This window comes from Marmota monax, unplaced genomic scaffold (genome assembly GCF_021218885.2).
Source record: "Marmota monax isolate L192 unplaced genomic scaffold, Marmota_monax_Labrador192_F-V1.1 WCK01_AAM20220418_F8-fsc00083, whole genome shotgun sequence".
NCBI lineage: Eukaryota > Metazoa > Chordata > Mammalia > Rodentia > Sciuridae > Marmota > Marmota monax.
This window is the reverse complement of record NW_026692848.1, coordinates 4,586,122-4,608,849: the sequence shown is the minus strand read 5'-3', so window position 1 is coordinate 4,608,849 and position 22,728 is coordinate 4,586,122. Positions and strand designations below refer to the sequence as shown.

Below are 22,728 nucleotides of genomic sequence, written 5' to 3'. Positions count from 1 at the left end.
ACCAAGGATCCCAGAGAATTGGGAGTAACCTAGGGTCAGTTCAAGGACAGGAAGGTTTGACAAGATGCCGGAGAAGCTATCTACTGGTTGGAAAGATCAAGCCCTCAGCAGTTCTGTTGGACACGCCTAGGAAGGGAGAGAGGGGCATTGAGGAGAACCGAGGGCACCTGCCCCGACACAGGGGCCAAGCGGAAGTCCCCTGGACACAGGTGGGGGAGGAAGAACAAGAGGGGAATGGAGAATTGGGGGTCAAGCTAATTCTCAAAGAGACTTTTTAAATCCTAAGTTATTGAGTCTTGTTGAATTTTAAATTTTGAACAAAATTCCAGCCCTCCCCTTGAAGGAAGAGCCTGAAAAGTCAAGTACAGCGAAGGGAGAGCCCGCGCGCCTGGCATTGCCCAGGTGTGCGGGAGGCTCCGCAGAGGGCGGCCTCTCAAGGAGGCAGCGGGATCTGAGGCCACAGAGCAGGAGCCCCCTGTGCTCCTCACCCTCAGGAACCCCAAAGCACCGTTTTACGCTAGCTCTTGGCTAGGAATAAAGTGTGTGTGTGTGTGTGTGTGTGTGTCTTAATAAGGTTTTCCTTGTGGCCTGATTGGTATGTCACTTATTCTGCGTCTGTGGGAAGATGCCACCCTGAGTGGTCTCCTCGGGTTTGCGTTGCGTATCCTGTCCTCTTGCTTCCTGTTGCGATCCGCCATTCTCAGTGGACACCTGTCTTCCCTAGACCCACCACCTAGAGTGTGGAACTGGTCAAACCCTTATCCCTTTGTTTGCCACTGTGGCACAGAAGAGTGATGAGGGCTCCAAGTGAGATGAATCTAAGCTAATTGGTACGCCTAGATTCACAGCTGACTTTAAGAATTAGGTCTTCTATTGAAAAGTAAGTGTAAATTGGGTTTTTAAAATAGATTAAATCACTTAAATTTACACCAAAGTGGTGTGATGAAAGAATACAATTGTGAGTTCTTTTGGAAAAGTAACAAAGCACGTTGTGGCTGGTTAATCACCATTTTTATTCATTGATTTTGTCCAGCACCTTGTTTCTTTTCTTCGTGCTGGGCACTCTTCTAGGTGTTTGTCTTGGTTATAAATTCATTTTGCTATATACAGATTTTTCTTGAACTAAGACAGCTGTGTCTCTCCGTGTCATGAGTGTGGAGTCCCTTCTAAAGTCATCCAAAGAAAAAAACTGAAAATCTGTAGTTTTTGAAAAAGTGGCAGATTTCCCTTTGAGGGCTTTAAAATTCCTACTGCATTATTCTTTCATTTCACCTTGATCTCAAAGATCCTGAATCCTCGGAGGAGCAGAGTTGGTCCAAAGCCATGCGCCCACCAGCTCAGCCGTGTGCCCCCGCCAGCCTGCCCTCCCCGCAGGGCTTCCTCTACCCAGTACCACCTCTGGAGCAAGAGTCTGAAAGCTTCAAGGGAGCAGTGGCATTTGGGCCCGTCATCAACCTCAGCCAGTGAATTCTGACATTTTAGGCCACCTAAAGTTTGTTTTTTTCATTTAATAACCATTTAGTAAGCACCTACTGTGTGCCAAACACTCAGATTCTACTATTTTCAAGAAAACCAGCACATGAGTAATTGATTAAAATACACTCCTTGTTGGTTCATTCAGAATCCCTTTTGAATACTTATTTTGTGTTTAGAGATAAATATTTTTCCAGGGGTTATTAGCAAAGTGCTCACTGAGGACCAGCTCGCTTAGCCTGCTGGTCGGGCAGGGACTGCAGGAGCCGTTGGGACACACTTTTAGGTGAGAAGATGTGAGTGGAGAGTCAGCCTTACAGGCAGGTGGGCCTGATCACAGCATCAGAACTGGGGCATGGGCGTGAGCCCAGGTGGGTGGTGAGTGACACACACGCAGCCTCAGGCTACCAGAAAGATCCGGCCAGGAGTTATGGACCCAAGCAAGGGAGGGGGGTGTTCCCCTTTTCTTTGTATAGGCTGCCTTTCAGGAGACCTCAGTGCCACCTCTAGCAGATTAAGCTTTATGGTCATTCGTTATGTGGTATGTGTCACCTCTATTCATTTAGGAGAGGAATCCATCAGTTTGGGTTGGCAGTTTGGGCAGATTCTGCTAGTTGCCAGTCTAACACCATCAGATATGCCCTTGACACTCAGAATAACGATGACTTGTCCTAGACTCTTTGGCCACACTACATGGTCATCTGACTGAGCTCTGTCTAATCAGTTGGGGTCTTCCAGCAAGGTGCCTAATGAGATCTGACTCACCCTTCTCTACCCCCTTTTCTGATGTCAGGAATACAGATGTGATGGTTGGAACCAGGGCTGATTTGTCCACTAGGCACAGCAGGCCGAGTACCTAGTATCCACAATACTTTTAGGAACTCAATAAAAGTTTGAATTCTTATTAAAATCAGAAAGAAAAAAACCTTTTAAATTAAAAGTGTTTTAACATAATGCTAACAAATCTGTCCTAATACCAATGTAGCTATAGAACATCATTTTCAATATTTCTTTAAGAACTCACTCATTATGACAAAAGTGCCTATAACAGGGGTTCCTTTCTATGTCACAGGGTCCACTTCATGCTTTGAATATAAACCTTGCTGTTTGACCACTGGTAACTAATTTTAAAATTGACATGTTGCCAGGCACGATGGCACATGCCCATAATCCAATGACAAGGAGGCTGAGGCAGGAGGACCACAAGTTTGAAGCCAGTCTCAGCAACTTAGTGAAAACTTGTCTCAAAAATGGCGGGGGGTGGGGGCGCATGCTGGGACATTACTTAATGGTAAAGTGCCCCTGGGTTCAAGCCCTAGTACCAATTTTTTTTTTTTAAATAAAATCGACATTTTTTTTTCTTTCCCTTTTCTCTTTCTTGCCCTCCCTAGACTTGGGGGAAACAAGATTAACGTTCTTCCTGTCCTGAGCTGAGTTTTCTGTCTTCTGGCTCGCTGACCACAGAAGTGAAGAGATCCAGACTTGGGAGCTGGTCCCACTGGATCTAAGGAATGGCTATGATCTCAAGGTTATGATTATGTCACGGATTATGACTCCGGAGAGACACAACTGGAGCTTAGTCTGTATATCACCACTTTAAAAGTCCTCTGCTCCTTCTGCAGTTAGAATCACAGCCTCGGAGACGAGAGCCCACTGTGTTCTTCTTTGCGAGCAAATGAATAAAACTTCCGTTTATTTTTTCTCATTATTGGATCAGCAATGGGGACAAGGACAAAGATTTCAATATCATGCCAGGGTCAGCAAAAATCAGAATGCAGCTCTGGTTAGAGCCACTTTTTGAGAAGGACAGGGAGGGATGAAGGTGCCCAGAGAGTGAGCGGGCAGCCACAGCACAGTAGCTCTTCCTCCTGTGTGTCCAACACTCACGTTTGGCCACTGTATTTGAGTTTCTGCTGCAGGTAGCTGTTTTCCATTCCTGACCAAGGCAGCCATTCTACCCTGACCAGCCTGTGTGGCCTCTGAGTGACTGAGTGCAGTGTATGACAGGCTATGGCAGCCAAGGAGCTTTCTCCAGGCCCTGTGCACATGCCCACGTCCCGCTTCCTGCCAGTGGGAGCTTTGTTCCATAGACTGGGTCATGGGATATTTACAAATTGTCTTCATATGTACCTCCAGTGTAGGCCTACTATCCCAAAGTGGATGTTGTATCATTGTACATTTGGACAATTCAATTGCAGCCAATGTTTTGGAATCTTCAGAAAATTTCCCCTCTTCAAAACCACCCACAACATCCACTGTCTATGGGTTTCTTAAGGAACTTCAGGAAATATTTCCCCATGAATATACCCAGCGTCTTCTCTTCCCCCTCTTCCCCTTCATGTACAGGCCAAGGCTGGGTTATCATTCTGCCCTGCACCCTCAGATCCCACTGGCACTCAGTTCACATGGAAAACTCCCAGTGTAACATGTGGTTTGTTTAAAGAGCATCAAATAACAAATCCCTTCCAGATCAACTCAGAAGGGGGAATGCTAGATCTTCTGACATTCATTCTTGCAGAGCACAGCTTGCTCTAGACTTGGTGACAGGTCCAAGTTCGGGCACCTAACAAGGAGGTCCCTGGAATCTCAGACTCACTGAACATTTCCGAGTTCTGGTTGAAATAGTCTTCCTTGGAGACGTTCTTCTAACCAGAACTTGTCCTCCTCTGCATTGCAATTTATCTCTGCAGATTGGAGAATCCGCAGGAGCACTAAAAATAACAGAGGCTCCCCCACCCCCAGTCCCCTCCTCTCTGCCGGTGCTTTCTCCCTGTGGCATCCCGGGTGCCACCGGGCCCAGCCAGTCCTGTCTTCATGGTCTGGTGTGGGTTTGTGCGGCACCGACTTCCTGCAGGTCAGAAGCAGCTGGAAAGATATCACCTCGTGTGTCAGGTGCAACATTTTGGCTCCAAGCCTGGAGCACAGCAAAGCAGGGAGAAAACTAGTCCAGGTGGCTCAGAGAAGAGAGGTGCCCTCGCCCACAGGAGGCCTGGACACCAACAGAGTCCATCGCAGGTGGAGATGGAGTGAGAAGAGCCCGCGCCAGGAAAGGGAACCGGCAGAGCTGGAGTTGCCCAAAGGCTAATCCGCGAGACCCAGCAGTCCGCCAGGGTGGCCCAGCGCGCAGAGGCCGGAGGCGGCCGCGCAGTGGGTGCACAGTGGGTGCGCAGCTGCGAAGCCCGCGCTCGCGCATGCGCCCCGACCCCGGTGCGCCCTGCGCCCTGCGCCCTGCGCCCTGCGCCCTGGCGACCGGGAAGCTCAGCGGCGGGTGCGCTCTTGCCGCGGAGCTGCCGCTCGGCCCGCGCTTCTGCCTTCCGACAGCCCATCCTCTCCTTCTCCGCGCCTCTTCCGCTTTCCTCCCGAGGCCTCTCAGTGCCATGATGCCGAAAAGGCCTCGTCCCGTGTCCTGGCGTGGCTGTTCCATCAGTTTTACTGACAGATATTGAAATCTTGCTCTTCTGATCTCCAGGGCGGTTGGTAGAAGTTACGGAAAGGTTCCCGCGATGTCGCTGCAGCTGGGACATAAACGGCCCCATCACACTTTACCCCCCAAGCATTGACTGCTCTGGGAGCTCCACCTGTAAGGTCTTAAAAAACATATAAGAAATAATGTTTTTAAGACTTTGCTGCTAAGAGGCTCAACAGCATTTGAAAACAAACTTTGTCCTTCTTTTGCATTTTTATTTTATTTTTTCCTTCTTAAAGGGGCGGATGCCTCTCTGAGTTTGGCGCAGCTGAATAATCTTTTCCTCTATCTTGAGGGGTCTTTGAATGCGTGGTTTCCACTATGGTCTCTCCCACTTGAGAATTGTGTGCATTCCTGTGGCAGCTGAACGCCTCCCCTGGGCTGGCGGTGGTGTGGCCTGCAGGGAGCCAGGCTGCCGGCAAGTGCCTCTCAGGTGGCTCACCCAGACCCTCTGGAGAGAAGCACCTCCGTCCCTTTTCAAAGTGCAAAGCAACGTGAAAAGCCCAACTGTGCCATGTTGAAATTCTCATGTCCACACAAAATTTGTATGCTGCAAACCTCACCCCCAGGTAATGGCGTTAGGAGAGAGGCCTTTGGGAGGTGGTGGGGTGTAGGGTGGAGCCCTCTCATGATAGAGGCCAGGAGAGACCCCTGGGCCTTCAGCCCTGCAGGCTGGAATTAGAGGACAGCTGTATATGAGCAAATAGGCCCTTGCCACATTCTCAATCCCTGGTGACTTGACCTTGGACTTCCAGCCTCCAGACAGTGGGGATAAGTTTCTGCTACTTGTAAACCACCCAGTTTCTGGCATTTGGTTTTAGCAGCCTGAGCAGATGGGACAACCAATAAAACAAGGAGAAGCTGCAGTCTTCTTGAGAACAAGGCCACGCATTTTCGACTGGAATACTAGATGACTTTTAAAAATACATTAGTTCTCTCCTTATTTCTGTTTTTGTGTGATTTCCATCGCTGGACTGATAATAATCACTTTCTCAGTTAACTCAGAAACAAGTTTCTGCTGCTCTTTCCCTTTGGTCTCTGTGAGTTCTTGGGGTAAAGGGTGAGGTCTGAGTGCATAGTGGATAGGAAAGAGAAACAGGCCCTGGGAGACCCAGGCAACTCCCAGCTGATACAGAGTGGCTTGTGACCTAGGGCAGCTTATTAGCCTCTTTGAGTCTCTGTTTTTTTCAATGCAAAATTGGGCCAGAGCCCACTGCCTTTGTGTGGTGAAGGTTCCATAGTGGACACTAACTGCCCACCTCAGAACCTGAGACAGAGTAGGTGCTCAACAGTTTTTAGCTGAATTCAACTGAGTTAAATGCATAATTTGCTTTATTTGGACATGGGCCATTACCAGTCAAATGCTTTTGACAACACCAAAATAAATATCAAAACTAAACATCTTTCCCTGGAAATAACACTTCATCTTACATTTTAGAAGTCTTCCTATTTCTATAACTCTAGTTTCATTTTTCCATAATCATATGTCTTTTGAAAAACATTTTATGAGTTGTCCCTGTAACCTAAATCTATCATCTGGAAAATGCAAGTAGAGGATGTTTTAGTTTTGAAAACAGGATTCACACAGTGAACCGTGGAGATGTACTAAGCTGGAGTTGACTCTCAAGAACAAACTGACTCCGTAATGTGCTCCCTGGTGAAGGAGGAATCTAGGACATCTCCCCTTCCATCAGGGGCTGCCAGTGTGGTGTGGGGCACAGAGGGTGCCCCTTTAAGGTAGGAGGTGAGCGCTTGAGCATGAGGCTGGCGTGGTTTTAGAGTAAGCCTACACTTTTGGCTGTGTCTTTGTTTTGCTCCAGACTCAACAGGTCACCATGAGCTGGTGGGAAACAGTCACCACTGTTGTCACTCGGCGCTGATGGCAGCTACCTTTGCTTGGATGGAAGTGCTGTTCCTGACACATGTTAAATGTGGCACTAAAGGTTGGCTGGCTGCTCCAGAGGCCAGGTCTGGCTCTGCTGGGACACAGTGATTCTGCTTACCAACTGGTAAGTTCTAGATGGGGATTCTTGGCATCCTTTATCCTCCATTGGAAGGAATTTTAAATACATTCACTTGCTTGTATATCAAGGCAGAACAGAATCTTCTACGGTGGCATTTAGGTGGGCAGGAATCCAGGGTTTTCTTCTGTGATCCTTTTCTGTGCATTGCGGTTTAATTAGCAGTGATTGGCTTCTTTGTCGCCTTTAAAATTTTTTCATACATCAGGGTCAGCAATAAACATTAGGTTCAGTGATGTGCATTATGGTCAGCCATGTGTATCGGGATAGCTATATACCTTAGAACCCATGGTCTTTTCTCTACCCCTTCTTCAGTCAATGGTCTATTACTGCCTACCTGAAGGGTGATGCTCTTCCTTGGTAGAATTTAAGTTCCTGCTACTTTCTCTCCATTGTTTTATAGAATACAAATATGGTTCACTTGCAAGAAAACAGGGACTGTATGTGGCCCAACATTAGGTATTCTTCTCTATTGAAAGGCTTCAAATCTACCTGCCTGAGTATGTAATTAAATAACAAATTCTATGCGATATTCAAGTTTATTCTTTTAAAATCCCCAGAAATGCTTTAAAGCCAGACACTAACAAAGCCCATAAAGAGAAAGGAGAGTTTTATAGTAAACCAGGGGAAAGCATAAAGGAAAAAACATAAAAGCAAAAGTAGGTAAACAGTGTGTTGAAAAGACAGGAAGTTTTCCATAAAAGAAATTAAATTAGAAGAAGGATTCATTTGGGAAAGTCTGACATAGCCTATGAAAAAAATAGAAGCTAAAGAATTAAACTGACAAAAAGTCAATTAAAAAAGAAAACCTGCAAACAACCACAGAGCCTAGGTTGCCTGTGCCCATGCAGAATTGAGTTTCCATGCTCAGGAGGGCTCGCTGGCACTGGAGACCGGCCCAGTACCAAGGCTGCGCTCCCAAGATGACAGATGCCTCCCTGGAAATGTGGCCATTGAAGCCGAGTTGTAAAGGTGAAGGTCTGCAGTGCTTGTCGGATTTACTTGAAATATGTAAGTGCAGCTAGACAAACTGAGAGGGAGGGTGAGCACATTTTTCTTTCCTCATGCCTAGTTCCACCAGACTGAACCTCAGTTCCTTGGCTGAACCTCACAGGATGACTGAGCTGCAGCAGGAGAGCCTAGGGCCTAAGCCTCCCCATTTCCTGTACTTGCAAAGGGGTTTGGCCTCCCCAGGCAGCTGATCACATCTCCATTAGCTGCTGCTCTGGGAGGGAGGCTGTGAGATGGGAATGTGGTGTCACGGTTGCCCGAGAAGAGGGTCTTGATGGCAGGGAGGGCACGAGGCCTCCTGCAGCCCTGTTCCTCCCACTTGGCTTACACCACACTCCTGCTCCCAAGCAAGGGGCTGGTGCCAGTGAGTGGGGCATTGCCTAGGTCATTTTTGGAACATTTTTATTTGCTCCAGTTTGTAAACCTGGGGTGGTGGTGGGAGAAGAGAATGTTATGGGAAGCTGAAAAGGAGTGATGAGAATTAGGGAGGGCTTCCTCTCCGGCTCACGTCCCTGGTCTGTGTGATTCCCAGCTCTGTGGAGTCACAGCTGATGGTGACGAGGATTGGCTGAATCTCTCTTTGTATTTATGGAGGGATTCCCTTTGTTTGGAATTTGTAACATGGGTTTTGATCTATAACTGGAATTTGAGGAGTAAGTCTAAGAACTGACTATATGAATCTGGTGTGTTGCGTAGTATTTGATTTCTAATGTTTGATTTCTTAGTCAGCAAATGCTCCTGACGTACCTACTCTGCTCCCATGCTAAGTGTTGGTGACAGGCAAAGAATAAGACAGGCAACGGCCCAATGCTGGCGGAGTTTCTATTCCCATGGAGAAGGTAACAGTAAAAAAATAAATCAATGTAATACAAATACCAGGTCCTCAGACACCAGCTGTCTGTCAGGCAAGGGAGAGCTGGGGGGCCGGGAGGCCAGGCAGGGTGGGCGAGAGTCCAGACCAAGGGACCAAGAAGCAGTGAGAACCAGCGAGCGGCTGCTGGCCCTGAGTGGAGCTGAAGGTGGGTGGGGTGGGCTGTTCTGGGCATGAGGAGCTCAAGAGGAGGCAAAGCTAGCCATGTCGGCTCTGTTATGAAGTTAGATGTGCAGATGATCAATAATTAAAGCTATAATAAAAATCTTTATGCTACTACCAATATCAGGCAGTGATGGCTGGGGGACAGCTGGGCTTCATGTTTGTGACTTCATGTTTGTGACCTCAGGACAACCCGGCAGGCTTTAGACTCCTCGCTGATTTGGAGGGGCAGAGCTGGGATTCAGCCACAGGCCTGCCTAACCTAAAACCCTCACTCAGGACTCAGCAGGGGGGCGTTGCCTGCAGAGCCACTCCAGTGCTGATGTGTGGTTCTTCCCTTCGGGATTCTGATTCTGTAGGTCCCAGGTGGGGCCCAGGGACAAATGAATTTTTCAGAATCTCCCCAGAATATTCAGTAGCCAGCGAGCAGAACTATAGTTTACCTGCTGTCTTTCAGAAAACTTTAAATAATCAAGCAATCAGATAAGCAGGCAGCTGGACAAAAATGGCCGAACTCTTTAAGTAGCAGAGGAGCCGAGGGCTGGGTCAGACACATTGATACCAGTAATGAGAATCAGGGCCAAGTCCCTAATTCACTGATGTGAGGATTAAACACCTGAGAAACACGAGGCAAGTGCAGAAAGCAAGTTTTATTTAAAGGCTAGAACAGAGATAGACTTCTCCCAAGAGAGGGGCCCAGAGCTGGGTGTCCGAGGAAGTGGGGGTGTCCTGCCGGTATTTAGTACTGATGTTGGAATGGACCACTTCCCTGTAGTAATCTGTGACCACACTCTCCTCTAGAAGGGCCCTTCAGGAGCCAGCCCTACAGGGAGGCTGTGCTTCTTGTTAGATATCAGAAGTTTGGGAAGATGTCTTTTCTCAGTGTAGGAAGAGCTCTCTTGATATTGAGGATATACAATAAAATGAGTGCATTTTCATTTTCTTCAGAAATATTTTGAATAGAATGTTCTCTTAGATGTCGGGGGTGGTGGAGGAATCAGACAAATTGAAAAGAGACACTGACACTCCAAGGGCATGGCAAGGTGGGAGGTGTGCCCGAGGGGGGCAGAGCTGCCCCGGGGAGAGGCAGGGTCAGTGACAGCCGCCAGAGGAGACTGTGGAAGTTGGGATGTAGAAGATGGACCTCACAGACACCCGGCCCCCAGGCTCACAGCTGGACTCCTCATCCTCCCCTCCCACGTCGTCCCCACAGTCCTTGTGACACTCAGTGGTGACTCTGTCCTTCCTGCATCTCAGGCTCTAAACCAGAACTTGTTGTCATTCCTCATTTTCTCTTCTACCCCATTTTCAATCCATCCACAAATTCTATCTGCTGTATCTTCGACCTATGTCTGCAAGAGGCTTAGAAGCAAGAGTTGCCTCGTCCACTTGTGTGGGAAGGTGGATGGGAGTGCACAGCTCCCTGCAGCCCAGCCCTGCACTCCCCCAAGGCTGGCGCGAATGGGAAGAACATAGTGGGGGGTGGGATTCCAGGCAGGAGGATTGCTGGGAATTAGACACAGGGGTCACTGGGGATTGTGATCACAAACCACAGAGAAGTTCAGTAACTTGGGTCCAAGTGCAGGAGGACTCGGGAAGGTTCCCCTGGTTATGGAGTGTGAGTGGCTGGAGAAACAAGCATGGGCAGGGGAGGCCTCTGCAGAGGTCTGGAGGCGAGGCTGACTCCTCAAGGGCCTCTGGTGGGGCAGGAAGGGAAGCAGTTCCACTGTGCGTTTCAGAGGCTCATCAACATGAATAGACAGTTTATTGGCTTTGGAGGTAAGAAAGGAAGACTCGACCATAAGCAATTTTTCACTTTATTTGACATAAAATAAACATACAACAAATACACTGAGATTAAAGTTTTAGACCATTGTGTGTGAGAAGGCAGGGGTGTATCATTAACAGAACTTATTTGGGGAGGAAAATGAGAAGTAGGATTGATTTTGAGGTACATCGGAGGGATACAGGCATGTGGGGGTTGTGGATCGAGTTGCAGATTTAATCACAAGATGCATATCAGCAAGTTTGGACTAAGTAATCTGAAATTTAATAAATGCTTAGACCATCTTGAAAATATACATTATACAAAAGTTCTTTAAATTTCAGGGTTGGGCTGGCAAAGCCATGAGTTCTGTAAATGAAGTAGGAGTTAGATCTACAACCATAGGATCCAAATGGGGTCCTCAAAAGCCTGTTGCAAGTGTGGACAGTTTCAATAAAACAAAGATGAACCCACAGGGAGAGACACCATCAAGGAGCATATGTATCATGTTTGCTGCATGAAAAACGCCTTGTGTAAGGGTTTGTACCATGGTGTTGGCTCTTTGCTACTTTGGGGGTGGAATATATACTACTATTCTGGTCCAAGAGCCTACAAGCCAAAAGAAAATTGCTTTTGTTTAACAAGAGAGCCTAGGCTGGTAATACTCTGGGACCATCCGGTAAATTTAAACACCATGGAGTTATAAGTTATGTGCCGTGATCCAAGGTCACACAAGACTGCCTTATCTGGGTGTGATAGCATACACCTATGATCCCAGGGAGGCAGGAGGATCACAATTTGAAGCCAGCCTCAGCAACTTAGTGAGACCCTGTCTCAGGAAAAAAAAAAAAAATGACTCCCTCTGGTGAAGTACCAGTGAAGATGTCAGTTATACAATGAAGACTCCCGTACGTCCCGCAGTCATGCAAACAATGTGGTGTTGATCGGAGGAAAAGGGAGCCCGGAATTAGACTCACACATACAGAAACTCAAAAACAGCATTACGAACTCAGGGGAGAAAAGGATAAATTCACTATTGTAACTGGAAAAGTTAGATTATTTCTTTCTTTCCCACCAAACACTAAAATAAAGCGGTAAAACTTACAAGGTATTAATCTTCTGGCAAAATAATGACCTCCAAATGTGATACACAAAGCATGAACCTTAAATGAAAATATTGACAAAACTGACAGTAGTAGCTGAGAACTTCCCTCTAATCAGAGATGGCTTAAAAATTAAAATACTGAAGACATTTGGAAATGCATAGAACTCACAGAAGATTCACAAGCAGAATATACAATGAAATTCAGCCATCCACAGAAAGGGCATAAGGACCAATGAGAATGTGAGCGAAGTGTATGGACAGGCAGTTTCTAAGAAGAAGAGCTAAATGGACAGGCGTATATGAGGTGATGCTGAAGCTTTTGATTTCATGAAGTTTGGAGTAATAAAGACTAGGAATTCCACACTCCTCAGGCTGCCCGCCAGCCGCAGGTGCTGGTGAGACACCAACTGTGGCATCACGTGCCATGTCATGCCCAATATACTCCTCCCTGTGGTTGTGCCTGTCCCTCCTGCACACAGGCCCTCCGCTCCAGAACCAGGGGATGCTGCACATGCACCCCATGGGTCGTGGAAGCCAAGCTGTGGGATGCAGGGAGAACATGAAGCATCATAGATAGTCCTTGGAGAACCTCTGGAGTGGGAGGAGCAGGAGGAACAGGATCCAGAAAGGTGGGAGAGGAACGAGAACAGGGCCGCGTTCTCTCTGCAGGACAAAGACCACCAGGCGCAGGGAACCCACCGGCTGTAAGGAGGGTGATGGCTCAAAGAGGCTGTGTTTCCTAGGAAACCCTGAAGGGACACTAAGTGCAGAGCTAGGGTGTGCTGGGCGGGGCTGGCCCAGGTGCAAGGGCGGAGCAGCCTGGCGCGGTCCTTTGGAGGAAGTCCAAGGCTTAAGAAGGGAAGAGCAATTCCTCCGTGGTTTGGTCGGGAGAGGAAGGAGGAAGATGAGTTATTCGCTTTTGGATTTGCCAGGATAAAGGAAAAGATTGCTTTCTTTTCTGGACACTTGAGACTTGCACTGTTTGTAGAGAAGCGGGGAGAGTAAAGCTGTACGACGGACCGAAGACAGCGACTCCGACCTGCAGACTTTCATTTCTGCTGCGGACAAGACGGAGAGATGTGCTTTCATACTTTCCATTGGGATCTGCATACACTGGGAAGTGAGACGCCTCTGAGGGAATTCGAGGGCCCAACAGTGCCAACTCCAGGGCCAGATGACACCAGAACCTGCTGCGCTTTGAATCACACTCATTTAAAGATTTTTTTTTTTTTTTTTTGTCTTCTGGATTTTTGCTTGTCTTCAGTCAGGCAAGGAAATCATTTTATTATAAGATCTTGGGAACTGATGAGTAGGATCCCTTCATCAATTTTTGGCAGAGGTTCATATTTAACCTGTGGAATTTCATCATATGAAATTGTGATATACTTTTGTTCAGACCAGAGGTTGGTTTATCATAAGAATCCCTTTTCTTTTCCACTATTGGGAGGAGGTGAGGAGGAAATCCCCATTGCCCTTCCTTCCCGGGACACGCTTCACTGCACACTGCCAGTCTCCTGCCGTGGCCAGGGCTGGTTTGCCCAGCCCTGCTCTCCTCCTGTGTCCCAGCTCCTCCCTTCCTGTAACCTATCTCGTGCCCCCCAGATGTTTGGTGGGTCATTTTGCCCTGCTTTGGCAGGCCACACACACACCTGTTGACTCTCAACTTCACACTCACATCACAAAGGAGCTCAGAGTAGCCCTGGAGAGCTAAAGTTCAAAGCCCCCCTCTTAATATTGTACCAACATGCCCAGGCTGGTATGTGGAGGCTGGTCTCAGAGCCCCTGGGGATATCCCAGAGCGGAGGGTGGGAAGAGGCCCCAATTCTCTGGGACCTTTCCCTTATCTGAAGTCCTCCCCACTAGGTGCAGCCAGAGTCCCATGCCTGTGGGTCTTTACTCTTTGCCTCTCTTGTCACCCTGTCCTGGACTGTGATGTCTTATATCCTTTCCTCCCAGTAGAAGAACAAGCCCGGCCCTCCTGCCTGCAAGGGGCCTCCCTCCAGTGGGGACAAGGGGTGGATGTGGGTCCTCCAGGCTTGGCTCTTGATATGCCAAAGGAGGAGACCACGGAAGACAGTCTGGCTTTCCTCTCTCAGCAGTGCCGGGCTCCTCAACTCATGGTCACGCTGTAACGCTCATTTTGCTATAAGAAGTCGTAAAGCTAATATATAGAAATATATACATGTTGTTAGTTCCCCCTAAGTCTATTCTTCTTCTCTTGCATTAGGTACATTGTTGTCCAGCCAGACACATTCTCCAGCCCCCCTGGCAGCTCATTTTGGCCACAGGCTAAGTCCTGCCTGACAGGATGTGCAGAGAGCCATGTGTGAAACTTCCGGGCGTGGCCTTGCAGGCAGGAGGCTTGCCTCTCTTTGCCAGTCTGCTCTGTGCCTCATGGATGTGGCGAAAACTAACTTTGAATGGGGCTGAGCTCCCCACACCGTTACAAGGACAGAGCACAGGGCCAGAGGGATAGGCCACTTATTGTGGTTTCTGTGCTAACATAAGCCTATGTGGTAACATACAGATGGCTTTCAAAACATCCCAATTAAATTAAAATTTAAAAAATATATATAGGTTGTTAGTTCCCCCGAAGTCCATTCTTATCTGGCATTGGGCAGATAATATTGAACTTGACAAAGTCCTCAGGATCCAGGACAGGGAAGTATAGGAATAAAATTTTGCTGCCGTTTGTTCCTTGATTTAGGGAAGGTGGACCAAGAAGTTGGCCAGAAAAGAGAGCCAGTTTTTACTGAAACGATGCTATTGGGGAAGGAAGAGGGTGGTTGGGAAGTGCCCGGGAGCTGCTCCTTCAGAGGGACTGTGGCCATCCTGATGAGACCGCCTTCCCTGAGCCTCAGGAGCCCTTTGCTTTCCTGAGCCAGGAGGGTTCTCTGTGGCTGGTCCTGGTGTCCTCTCCTCCTGCAGTGTGAGGTCCATCCCTCTGGGACACACCTCTCAGGTCTGGTCCTCCCTGCCCTCCATGCCTCACCTAGTGACCACATGGAACGCTGGACCTCCTCACCCCCTCCCCTTCACTTGGTGCCCATCTTCCAGAGTGGTTTTAACTTGTCCTGTGTGCCACCAACAGGAAGTACCATGTTTTCTTATTTCAACCCCTGCCGTTCCAGCCGCCGAGGCACCACATTTACTATACACTTAAAGGTTGTGGTAACAGGTGTGAGGTTGTGCGTCCTGCCTAAAGCCAGAAGGCCTGCAGCACCATCTGCACACGTGGGGGTGATAGCGCTGTTCTGAGTGGGAGGGATCACCATGAGGGCCCAGCTCTGCTCTGCTACACCCTCTTCACCGTGATGTTTATTCTCATCTCAGGCTCAGAAACAATGGGATCTATGTGACCATGGACCGAAGCCCCTGAAACCATGAGCCAAAATAAATCTTTCCTCCTAGAAGATGATTTTCTCAGGGGTTTTGTCACAGTGACAGAGGAGGTGACTAACACAGGACAGGGTAGGATAGTTGTAGGAATGCAAAAAATCCACTCTCAGTGTCTTAATATGTTTATGACAAGGCGGTATTAAAATTCATGAGGAAGGTGAGTGGGGAAATGGATTAAAAGATGATTTCCAGCTTTTATGAACAAATTGCATTTTTTACTTATCAAAGCTCAAAATGATTCTCAATCTTTAATAATTCCTTTCATGCCATGTATCCCAAGATGTCTTTTAACACTGTAAGATTGTAACTCAGTGACACATAAATAGGTTAGGCTTTTTTTTTTTTACAAGTTTGAATTTAAATGATGAAAATTGACATTTTCATCTTGCAAAAGAAAATGAATTGTAGACCTCTTAAATAAACACAAACAAATAAAAGGCGGATGGCTTTGGATCTGAACATTTCCCCTTGAAAGACACTGGGCTTCACCATGGTGGACTTTGAAGCCTTCTGTTCAGCTTTGAAAGGATCTACCGACTTTGATGGCAAAGAACTTTGTAGCACTAAATATTTTAGTGGTGATTTATGAACAGTGTTAAGAAATACGCCTTTTCTTTCATAAAATCAAGTCCTGACACTTAGTAAAATGATAAGGATTTATGGGCTCAAATGTTTTGCATGGCACCTTCTCAGGATGGTAATAGATTCATAAATATTTCCCTTTTTGAATTTAAAAGGCAAAATGAATTAGAGAAAAGAGCCATATTAAAGGTACCTCGTCGAAAAGAGAAGACACACTTTGGGTGTTGCCCAGTCTCCCGGTCTCTGAGCACTGAGCCACCTGCCTCCTCAAAGGTTGGCAGGAAGGGCCTCTCAGTTTTCCTCTCCCACTCCCTGCTGGAAACCCGTGTGCACCCCCCCCCCCGCCTTCCCGCTGTATTTAAAATCCATCAACATTTTAAAGATTTAAAGTTTGCTTTAAACATGCTTCTCTCAACACTGACCATTCATCATTTGGATTATTGCTGTTATTATTTTTTAATATTATTCAGTGTGACCACAGCATTTTATACACTTGGAAACTAATTTAAAACTCAGTATTGTGGGTGTTATGTTTGAAAAGAGCTAAGAAATCGTGCTCAGGAGCTGCCTGAGGAGGGGATAAAAGATGAGGCGAGAGACAGCGTGGTGGCCAGGGGTCCCGGGCAGCGTGCTGGCTCCCAGTTGCCTGGATACTTTTGTGTCGTGGTTTAATTCAGCCCAGATGCGGTGAGTTCTCTTTTTGCTTCTGTGGTGATGGCGATGTTGCTGGGGATAGGCAGGGGCAGGGCCAGGGAATGAGACAGAAGAAAAGTTGGCCACACAAATACAATACCAGGACAGTGGCCGGGTCCTGTACGGGGAGAGGGAGTGGAAGTTACTCAGGCCTCACAAAGCCCCCGGGTTCCCATGGAAACCGGTGTGTGGCTCTGAATGAGGAGCTTGACTCGGCAGAGCCCCCTTCCTCTCTCTTTTTAATCGCGGTTGGAGAGGCATTGTTTCCTTGTTATTCTTGTTTTAATAAAACTAAAGACCGCAGAGAAGAAAATACCCCCCAACTCTAGGCGCCCTGTGAACAAGCCAGTGACAAGTTTTCCGGGCGGGCTTTCAATCCGGCTGGATCTCCCGGGATCTGAGATCTGGTACCTTTTCTCCAAGCCATGGGCTGACAGTCCACCAGGGCTGTGCCAGGCTGAGATTGGCAGCCTAATTTGAATACCAATGCTGCCCGGGCTGGTTTCCAGAGACCAGGGGAGCCACAGGGGCAGGCAGGGCAGGGAGAGGGAGGGAGTCAGTGGGCGAGGGGCCTCCCGCCCGGGCTCCCTGCCTCCTCTCAGTCCAGTGCCCTTCTCTGCTGGGTCTGGCAAGGCTGCTTTCTGTGCCTCAAGGATTACTGTCCCAGTGCGAGGGGGGAAATTGGCAATTAAAAGAGAAAGAAAGAAAGAACAGAAACCTCAAAGCCTGGGATTTCTATCACCTCCATATTAGATTTCATTAGGATGCTGTCCGAGAGAGAAGTTTGGGGCTTTTGTTGTTGTGTTGTCAAAGAGTTTAAAAGTACTAACAGGATGTTTTTATCTTTACTAGGAAAAAGACAGGCGCCCTTTTGTGCTAATGGAGCCCAGCTAACATCTATGAACAGGGAGACTTTCTAAAGGGAAAGTGAGTTCCTACAATAGTATCAAACAAAATAATCTGCTCTACGGAAAACAAGATAGGCTCTTGTCAGAACCCCTGAATGGAAGTTATCTGGTATTTTTCCATGGATGAAATTTTTAAAAATCAGAGATTATCTTTATTCCTCCCAAGAAAATGTTTTAAATGGAAAAGATGGTGGTTCTGCATTTTCATATTGTGAAATATCTTGTTTAAATAATTTTGCAGCTTTTGAGAGTCTGACTAACCGCCCTTGCAGATTGAAGCTCCAGCTTGTCTGTGTCGAGGCTCCGGGCTCCTCCCTGGCCCTCTTTCCTGGCTGGGGCTCCAGGCAGACAGGGTGGGGCATGCAGGGTGCCCTCCTGGGGCCCACTCCTGCACTCACCTGCTGCTTGCATTTGTGACCTGGGCAGCCCCCGACAGCGACATCAGACAGGCAGGGTATTGTCCCTATCTTGGGCAGCTATAAATTGTCATCATCAGCCACTGTTTACTAGGTGTTCACGGGCATAGGGAGTCCTGCCAGGAACAATCAGTGAGAGCCCAGGAAACACGGATGAAGCCGAGTCGTTCTCAAGGGACAAGATGTCTCGAGCTGGTTATCATGTGCACATCAATTTACTTCTTTGTTGACCATGGAAACCATGGCCCCTGACTTCTGCACCATCCTTCCACCAAGGCTGGCAAAAGCCCTGGCCTTGCCACAGAGCAAGAATCCTTCTCTTAACATGATATCTCTGAGACTTATGTATTTGCACAGTATTTCTTCCTTCTTTTTGGTCAGAGCTCAGCAAGAGAGTGTTTACTGTAAGAACCAGTAAGATAGCATGGGTGAGTTCTTCTTGCCATGCTAGCCACATCCAGGAACTTGACCAAGTTTTGAAAACATATCTGATCTGAAGGAAGGGGAAGGTGGAGGGAACCCTTGCTATTCCAGGAAATCTCTTCTCTGTGGCTGTCGCTGACGTCACCTTTTCTGTGCGCTTGAGAATCTTCCCTTTCCCGGCTGATGAAATTAATTATTGAATGGAGAGGGGGAAGTTCACAATCCACATCTTTAGCCTAATTAATAGACATACTGGGGCACTGTTTCCACTTCTGCTCGCCTCTCAGCAGTGTGTGCGTCTACCCCATCCGCACCAGCCTCTTCAGGGCTTGGAAGGGCCACAAGCAGGTGAGTTGCCGGCTGAGCCCAAAGAGCCAAACAGGTCAAACCAGTCTTCCTCAGCTTTTATCAGATGGACCAGAATGCTAGCTGAGCACAGGAGGCTCTTCAGGGGGTCCTGGGAGCAAAGGGCTCTTGGACGCACAGGCTGGTTCCCCCTATGCATCGCGGGTGGGATTCTATGCCTGTCCCCTCTCGGCCGCAGACTCCCCCTCCCACAAAGTTGCAACTGTTTTCTTCCAAGGCTTTTCCACGCACACCTTCTACAGGCCAGGCCACCACTTACGGCTTAGCCTGTGTTGATTTTCTTCACTTCAAGTGACCACAGTGTCCCATGCACTGGGTTTGGTAAAATTTGGTAAGTGAAGGAAAGAACAAAGACCTCTCTACTTTTCCATTTTCTCTGTTAGGTAGGTAGAACAGTAAGAATAGCCTCTTCATTTATTTAGTTTTTACTTTTCCCTGCTTTGACCTTTAAGCCTCTTCAGGGGCAGTCACTTCGTGTTGTGAGCCTGGACTGCGTTTTGGAGGACAGGGAGGGGTGCAGGAGGAGCTGGGGGTCCCTTCTGTTCACAGTGCTCCCCTGCAAGGTGCATGGCTGTGCTGGGGTTGTCGCTTAATATGTCAGCTTTTTAGAGGTCTCAGGATTGTGCAAACCCTTGGATCAATTTAGTCTCATTCCACAGCATTGTTTCCAACTGCTGCTCAGCGACGGCAGCCTTCCCAGGGGCTTTGTTAATGAATATAATTTTGCAGCAACAAAAGAAGCTAGGAGAACCGAAAGTTCTAGAGGGAAAACAGCACTTTCTTTTTTTTTTTTTTTTCCAGGTCGAATTTTCTAAAGTTGCAACTGTTTTCTCCAACAGACACATTCACATGGGCCCAGTTTAGTGAATGCTTAGCTCTTTCCCTGGGAGGTTTTGAATTACCCACCTATCAAGATATTTGCTCATGTTCAAGAGCTCAAAATCCTCATTTAGGATTCTTTTCGGCAGTAGTATCACACACACTTTCTTTGTGCACTCTCCAATTCAAAAGGACATGTGGTGCTTTTAAACTGCGTCAAGCTACAATAATGAGAAACTAAGAAATATTACCCTGGCCTTAAAAAATGGGACTCCATAAATTGCAGCCGTGTCGGAAACGTGAACAGTGCGTCCAGGCCCCTTCCCTTTTCTTTCACTCTCATTCCTTCCCTCCACTTTCAAGAACCCTCCACTGACTCCAAGTCTGCCCTTGCACAGGGACGGCCTACTGCACCCTTGCAGGACAGCGGGCAGGTGCTTCTCCTCATCAGTCGTATTTCAGCCACCAGGGGCACTGGGGATACGGGTCTGGGTTTTTATGCATGCAAGCAGATGTGCATTTTTCTGTGAACTAGCTCCTCAAAATCCACTTGTTTCCAGTGGCAATCAGGACACACGGATAAGCAGACCGGGCACCAGCAATCCTGCAGGTCCAGCCATCAGCAGCTGGTGCTGTTCTCAGCCACATCTTTCCACCCCAGTGAGAGGCACTGTGCATGACGTTACCACCCACTCCTGGGTTTCCAGCGTGTCTGTGACCCACCCACCTCGTCCTCATGGGCTTGAGCCAGGCTCGGTGGTGGGTGGTAGGTGCATTATTAGTGGATGAAAAGCAGGTGCTGCTTGTTCCTCACTGGTCCTTGTGCTCCCTGATTGGAACAGGAAACACAGATTTCTCCCTGGAACAGTTGGACACAGGCCCAGGCTTGCACGGTGCTCACAGCCCCCCAGGCCATCGGTGCTAAGACACAAATCACGGCCCTGCAGGTGTACCCGGCGCTACAGGAACACAGCGGAGCTGGCTGTTGAGTTTGATCTTGGGAAAACTGAAAAAATGATGAACTGGGTTTTACCAGAAAAGTCAAGTAGAGACAAGCAGCAGTGTTGTTAGGTGACAGGAGAGAGAGAGGACAGGGTCACATTAGGACTTTTGTGGGCCCAAGGGACTCTTTGTGCGTCCTTTCTTTCGCAAAGTAATATGTCAACAGTTATATTTTATGTGTCTGCTGGATGAAGATGAATATATTAATATTGTTTATTAAAAACTTATTCTTTTCTTCTGATGTTAAAATACTGAAATATTTTGTGGTTCCCTAAAAGTACCGGGCCCTTGGACTGTGCCTGTACTGGTCCTGGGAGATCAGTGGGGGAGAGAGAGGAGAAAGGGAAGCACAAAGTCCCAGGAAGAAGACAAGGAAAGAGGCCCCAGAGAAAAAGACCACCAGGGTGGGGTGAGGGGCCACAGAAGAAAGGATGAGGCGTGTCCCCAGGAAAGCAGAAGGAAAGCAGGCTGACGGGCAGACAGGGAGGCGGCGAGGCAGAGTGTGGCCGCTGAGGACCCCGTTACAGGTATTTCAGGAGCTCTGTCCTTGGGTCCCTGCCCCCCCCCACCCCTGGGGGGGGGCTTTGTCCTTCTCCCGGGGACAGCTGGAGCTTCTGCCACAAGTGCCACAGGCGGGAAGGTGGGCTCAGCTGGGCGGGGACCGTGGGGAAGATGCTGTCAGACAACAACCCTGCTTCAGAGGCCATGGGAACAAGTAGCCTGGTCCCCACAAACGGGGAAATGGGGGACGTGTGCGACAGCCTTGCCCTAGGGGTGGATCCCGCATAGCTCCACGTAATCTGCCTCTCCTTAGCGCTTCCGATTTTGGACTTCACTAAATTTATTTTGTTGTTATTGCTATTGCTTATTTGCAGAGAAAACTTTGTACAGGGATAGTGATTTCATGTGCCTATTCATTTTAATATTCACTGTATTCCTCTGAGGAAGAGGTCATGGTTGTCCATTGATAAACCAGGAACCTGGCTCAGACTCTGTGCCCGGCCCAATGCTGTGTGTGTGTGTGTCTCCACATCTCTGTGTGTGTGTGTCTCCACATCTGTGTGTGTGTGTGTTCAATTCACATTCACACTGCCTTTCTAGGTACAGAAAGCTCCAAAGAGCACTGATTTCACACTGATTAGGGTTATTCTTACAAACTTATTCCCAAATCTGGCTGACCATTGTTTTTACCTTTCTCTTTAATGAAATCCCCAACCCCCTGGCACATCATGGGTGGGACCTGGCTGACATCTGAAGCACAGAGCCAGAGTGAGCTGTTCCTCTGACACTTAGGCATAAAATTTGGCAGACCAAATGTTTATGTTGATGAAGTTTCCCTACCACAGCTTGGAGTTCTCGTGTCTGTTGATGACATGCAAATCGTTTCCCTTAGCATGCAGAAAATCCAAATGTGATTCAGGAAACATTTCTTAGAAACAGCAAGATGTATGGAAGGTTGTCACATTCAATGCATAATTTGGCAAGTTTTATTTTTTCCCCTGTAAAATATAATTTTCACAGAATACAGCGTCCAGGAAAGATAGATTCTTATGTGTCGGGGCTGAATAGAGCATCACAGAGATCGGCCCTGGTGAGCTTCCAGAGAGCCCTTGACTTCACTGTGCCTCACACCAGAAGACAGCACAGGGCCAGGGTCATGTGCTTGGTCCAGGAGGGGAGAGATTATGGAGCAGCATGAATAGCGTATTGTGGTTCATGCCCTGCAGGAGGGCAGCTGACTCGGACCCCCTCCCTCCAGTGGCTGGGGACACGGTGCCGTTCCACTCCTGCTCTTCTTCCTTGAGTGTAGTTCAACTGGACCACAGGGCGGATGATTCAATGGACTAAGATTAACACGGGGATTCAGTAAATCTTGGCTCCTAGCTGTGGCTCCATTGTTAATTCACCAAGAAAGGCCAGTAAATTAGTCTAGCTTTTATGTGCTAATGTTTTCTCTTTTTAAAAAATGGGCACAATAACAATGAGATGCTATGAATTGTGCAAAAAGTTTCTCTAATGCAAGTCTCCTTGATATATTATCCTGCTTATGGAGAGGAAGTTGGATGTTCAGGACTTCTGGAAAAAATATATACAATGCCACTGGGTCTGTCCTTTAGTGACAGGGCTGCCAGCACTTCGGGTGATTTTCAGGGTCATATCTGTTCTCTCAAGTCTGCAAAATGGAGAAGCACTAACGTTAAATAATCACACTTGGAAACCCATAAGCCTCTAGTTACTCACTAACA

General features: G+C 47.9%; 1 long non-coding RNA gene across 4 annotated transcripts in view; it reads left to right on the top strand.

Moving 5' to 3' along the window:
- The window catches only part of LOC124095962 (uncharacterized), a 134,942-nt gene that overhangs the window by 6,366 nt on the left and 105,848 nt on the right, over nt 1-22,728 (top strand). For 3 of the 4 annotated variants that reach the window (XR_006852734.2, XR_009227228.1, XR_006852733.2), the window contains exon 2: nt 6,760-6,948. The exons of the other annotated variant lie outside the window; for it this stretch is intronic. This is a non-coding gene — a long non-coding RNA (uncharacterized LOC124095962). The remainder of the gene's footprint in view (nt 1-6,759; nt 6,949-22,728) is intronic. 4 annotated transcript variants of the gene reach the window in all.